Source organism: Zootoca vivipara, chromosome 7 (assembly GCF_963506605.1).
Source record: "Zootoca vivipara chromosome 7, rZooViv1.1, whole genome shotgun sequence".
Lineage (NCBI taxonomy): Eukaryota > Metazoa > Chordata > Lepidosauria > Squamata > Lacertidae > Zootoca > Zootoca vivipara.
Genome location: NC_083282.1, coordinates 68,968,328 through 68,974,026, shown reverse-complemented (window position 1 = coordinate 68,974,026; position 5,699 = coordinate 68,968,328). Strand labels below are relative to the sequence as shown.

Sequence of the window (5,699 nt, the reverse complement as noted above, 5' to 3'; positions counted from 1 at the left end):
GGTGCCCTCCAGATGTTGTGGACTCCAACGTCCACCAGCCTCAGCCGGCATGCTAAATGGTCAGGGATGATGAGTGATGTAGAAACTGGGAGGTTGACAGATTCATCATCCACCCACATCTTAAGTAAGACTCCCATTTGCCCTGTGACAAAATATTGTGGTTGGAGTGCTGGGAAATGGCAGTATACGTGCAACTGATAGGTTGCAACCTTGAGAGAAGATCTCTGGGTGTTATGCAACAGACAAACAACAACTGCACATTTATTGCACTACCTTTTGATGACCTAGAAAGGTTCCCCCCCCCTTAAGCAGTCACCAATTTTACATACAAAGAATTCTGGCATAGAGCTGGATCTATGCTATGTTGGTGGGTTATAAACATTCCTCTTCTCTCCCCCCCCCCATATTATTATTATTATTATTATTATTATTATTATTATTATTATTATTATTATTTCCTCCTCTTCTTCCTGCTGATTCTGATTCTGGAAGCCTGCCTGCCTGCAGTTGATCCTGCTAAAGCCATCCATAGGAACAGCTTATAACAGGGTGAGAGAAAGGGAAGGAAAGGGGGATGGTCAACATTCCCATATATGATGATGATGTTGTTGTTGTTAATTAAATTTCTATACCGCCCTTCATCTGAAGATCACATGGTGGTTTACAATATAAAAGCACAAGTATATATACCATAATAACAAATAAACTTAATAACTCGCACCACTACACACACATACAGGATCCCATACATACTGTATCTACTTGGAATTAATTCTCATTGCATTTCATACTTACTTACTTACTGCGTTTTTTACCCTGCCTTTCCTCCAAGGAACTCAAGGAGGTATACATAGTTCTCTTCCTTCCCATTTTATCATCACAACAACCCTGTGGGGTAGGCTAGGCTGAGAGACTAAATATTCATGAATAAGAACATATAAGAACTCAAGAAGAGTCCTCCTGGATCAAGCAAAAGACCCATCTAGTCCAATATTCTGTTCTCATGATGGTCAACCAGATGCCTAAGTGAAGCTTGCAGACAGGACCCAAGTGCAGGGGCGTACGAAGTGGGGGGGCAGAGGGGGTGGGTCACCCCAGATCCCACTCTGAGGGGGGGGGTGGCAAGATGCCCCCTGCCTCCTCCCAGCTGTAGAGTGGCTGAGGGCACGCGCAGTCAGTACGGGCGCCGCTCGCGCAGCGTCTGTACGGGCTGCCGCTCTCATGTGCCATCCAGACAGGCTGCCACGCATGCGCACTCCGTATGGGATGCTGCACATGCGCAGTCTGTATGGCAGTCACGTGTGCGTCACCGCCCCTCGCCATCCCACCCCGGGTGCCAGAGAGGGTTCTTCCACCACTGCCCAAGTGCAGCAGCACAAATATTCTTCAAACATTGCCTTTACAGTGGTACCTCGGGTTAAGAACTTAATTCATTCTGGAAGTCCGTTCTTAACCCGAAACTGTTCTTAACCTGGGGTACCACTTTAGCTAATGGGGTCTCCCACTGCCACCATGTGATTTCTGTTCTCATCCTGAAGCAAAGTTTTTAACCCGAGGTACTGTTTCTGGGTCAGTGGAGTCTGTAACCTGAAGCGTCTGTAACCTGAAGCGTCCTTGGTTCTCAAACACTGAAAACTGGGAAGTAAGTGTTCCAGTTTTTGAATGATTTTCGGAAGCTGAATGTCTTAATGCGGCTGTCGGCTACTGTTTCCGGGGCATCTGCACCAATCAGAAGCTGCGCCTTGGTTTTCGAATATTTCGGAAGTCAAGCGGACTTCCAGAATGGATTAAGTGTTGCGCTTTTGTTTTTGCTATTTATTTTGCGTTTTTGTTTTTGAGGGTTTTTTGGTTAATTTGTTTTTGTGGCTGTGTGGAACCCAGTTCAGCTACTGATTGATTTGATTGATTGTGTGATTGCAGAAATGGATAAAAGCTCCCCATCCAAACAATGACTATCATCAATGCACGTAAGAAAAAAATTTAATTTAAATTTTTGTCATCTACAATACTGTCTTGTTTATTTTATGGTACAGTACATTGATTATTGCTTTCATTTTATGGATAATCTATCAGACTTTATTCGACCGTCAGTCAGAAATAAACATTTATCCATACAAAAATTAAAACATCAAACATCTAAAGGAACTTAAAACTTAAACTGACAATAAGAAATAGGCTATACATTTAGTTTATGGATAATGGTCTCGTTAGATAGTAAAATTCATGTTAAATTGCTTTTTTGGGGTTTGTTTTGGAATGGATTAATCCATTCTGAAACGGATTAATCCGTTTTGCATTACTTTCTATGGGAAAGTGCATCTTGGTTTTGGGATGCTTTGGTTTTGGAGCGGTCTTCCGGAACAGATTAAGCTTGAGAACCAAGGTACCACTGTATATAACTAGCTAAATTAATCCATCCATTGTACAACATAACAGCAAGATAGTTAATTGACTAAGAAACACTCAGCCACAGATAGGGCTTGAGTGACACAGGAACATGCCGGAGGAGACATGAAAAGTGGAAGGCTTTAGGAATGCTGAAGCTTTAGCTGAAGAAATGATAACGTTGACGCAAGGAGAAAACTAACAGGACTTGTTTCTGGCCCCTGCAGTAGGAAAATGAAAAGTTATACTTCTTGCCGATGCAAAATTATTTGTTGTGCCGCTTTGTGGAACAATAAATGCAGCTTAGTGCTGACATTTTTCAACACACTGAATTATTTTGCAGGGGGCCAGAAGGATTGGTTCAGTTTTGTCATTGCTGCTTCCTACGTATCAACAATACAGAGTATTTTAATGAATATTTTACTTCCATGTGTTGCAGCAAATAATTGCAACGATTGCCTATACATTGGATATTTAAGGAATTTGAGGATCTGGTTTTAATTGTTCATTATTTTCTTGACAATGGCTTCCAAACTACGTATCCAGTATGTCACTAATTTAGTACATTTATTTTAAAAATTGGGTGGTGTATTAGACTTTAAGAATCCAGCCATTGTTCATTTTACCAAGGAACTCTGGGGATGGAGATGAGCAAGGTACAAACATAGCACAGCTCTGACCTTTGCAAATACAGTGAAGAGGGCTGGCCACAAGTGACTGTTCGAATAACATTGCAACAGAGACACAAACCACTCCCATACAGTCATGTGCAGTGAGCTGGTGTGAAACTACCCGGAAGATTACCAAAAGAAACAACCCAGCCAGCCACAAAGTTATCTTGGCAGTCATAAGCACATGTCTGCATCACTTCTACTGAAACCAACAGGACTTTAAGTTCTTTATTTTGGTTGAATAACACCCAGTGCCTTGGAATTTAATGTAGCCTGGTGTCCTGTGTTCTTTCGATGTAATAAGCATGGATCTGCATATTGTTTATTTTATGCAAGGGAGAAATTTGACATGGAACTAAGCACTCTATGAATTTATTTTGCCACTTGCTGGAAACTGCAGGAGGAGAGGAGAGAATGCTCTTATGCTTGGGTCCTGCTTGTGGGTTTCTGACAGGCACCTGTGAGAACAGGATACTAAACTAGATTGACCTGATCCAGTGTTCTGCATGTTTAAAACTTCAAATCTCACAGGTAAACTCTTCCCAGGTTCTTATGGCTTTATATACTAATATACTAATATTATACTATTATAGTATACTAGTATATACTAATAGTAACTTGTCCCAGGTTCTGGAGATACAGTTTTTATTACAATGTTTGTGCTTAACATTGTCTGGATGATCATATATTATGAAAGAGATCCAACAGAAGCCCATGCACCTCCAGGAAGTTTAAGACTATTTAAGAGTCTTAAACCAATTGAACCAATTACCTCTGATTGCATGGTCAGCAAATTTCCAGATGTTCCTGCCACACACATTCATTCTTCTGGCTCACACAATGGTTTCTCATAGGCACCACATTATATTTTTCATGCACGGGGATGGTATTCATGTAGCAAGAGAGGAAGCATATGTCATCATATGTGCGGTGAGAAGCATGTGGCTGTTTTGCTGTGGGAATGTGGAACAGGAAGCCGGACTCAACTTCCTTACCAATATGCCAGGGATGGAGAATCTGTGCCCTGCTCCCATACTTGGACTACAACCTCTGGCAGCCCTACAGCTGGAGATCCAAGTTTGGGAAACCTTGGTGTAGACAATACAGCGCTAGATGGACCAATGGTCTGATTTAGCATAAGGAAACTTCCTGTGTTCCTATATTCCTAATTTCTTCTTAAGTGCAAAAATGAAACCTACAGTTGTTCAGTTTCACCACAAGGGATCTCAGTAGCAAGCACAAATACCAATGTAGATACCAGCTGTCAGACGTGAGCAGATATATTGCCCAGTGTACAACCACCTGTCAACACAAGAAGGTCAGAGTTGAGGTTACGTGCAAAAGTGTGTCCTCATCTTGTTTTGGGGCAAATAATGGGCATCCTGAGAGTTTTAACTTCAGGAAACAGAACGTTTAAATCAGCAACATTACATAAACAGCCAGCTTCATGGGCATCCTTGATCATGGGCAGTGGATGCCTTCATCGTCGTATAGCAGCAATAAGTCCTGTTCCACACCTGGTTCTGCACTAAGAGACAGCCAAGTTTCTGGCTTCTTCAGCAAGATTTGCACTGGGCCCTATTAAAAATGCCAGTTAGGACTTTTAAAACCCTAAATGGCTTGGATACGGGTTACCTAAAGCAGTGTTTTTCAACCTTTTTTGGGCAAAGGCACACTTGTTTCATGAAAAAAATCACGAGGCACACCACCATTAGAAAATGTTAAAAAAGTAACTCTGTGCCTATATTGACTATATATAAATCGAATTTTTCAATTTTTCCCACGGCACACCAGGCAACATCTCGGAACAGTGGTTGAAAAACACTGACCTAAAGGACCACAATCTTCTGCTGCATCCTGCCCATACCTTAATATCTGCCTTGAAGTCCTGCTATGGTGCCTTCCTAGAATGAAAGTTAGACTGACAAGCCTTGGATGAGGACATTTTCGACGGTGGCCTCACAACTGTAGAATGCATTTCCACGGGACATCAGACAAGCCCCATCCCTTGCAGGTTTGGAAAGAGCCTCAAAGAGCCTCTTTACTGCAACGTGTAGCAAGTAATCTGATCAGAGCTGTAGAATTTGCATTCCCCCTTGATTTTGGTAGCAAGTTCAGAGCTGAATGGGCACGTCAGTGGGAGCACTGGGTTGGCTCTGGTGTTGCATCTGAGCAGCTGTGATCTTGCCACTGCTGTACTCTGCCCCCACCTTGGTAAACAGCAGCAATGCCTCAATCAGGAGAGTGGGCTTGTGTCACTACCCCACTGCACCAGCCACTTCTGCAGGTACATATTCAAATTTTTGTATACTTGGAGGAGGAGGAGGAGGAGGAGGAGGAGGAGGAGGAGGAGGAGGAGGAGGAGGAGGAGGCTGCCCCAATATAACTAGAACTGTAGCATAACAGGTAGGTAGCCATGTTGGTCTGAGTCGAACACTTCTTCAGATACACTTGAAACAGATTTTTTTTCTATGTAGCATAACAGTTGGAGTCAAACTGAAAAAGTAATAAAAAAATTCCTTCAGTAGCACCTTAAAGACCAACTAAGTTTTTATTTTTGTATCTGACGAAGTGTGCATGCACACAAAAGCTCATACCAAAATAAAAACTTAGTTGGTCTTTAAGGTGCTACTGAAGGATTTT

General features: G+C 42.2%; 1 long non-coding RNA gene across 1 annotated transcript; it reads left to right on the top strand.

The window, feature by feature from the left end:
* The first annotated feature begins 400 nt into the window (after positions 1-400).
* Positions 401-5,338, top strand: LOC132592452 (uncharacterized). The gene is made up of 4 exons (XR_009557933.1): positions 401-549; positions 1,921-1,967; positions 3,457-3,587; positions 4,851-5,338. It is a non-coding gene; the product is annotated as an uncharacterized LOC132592452 (long non-coding RNA).
* Positions 5,339-5,699: the final 361 nt, after the last annotated feature.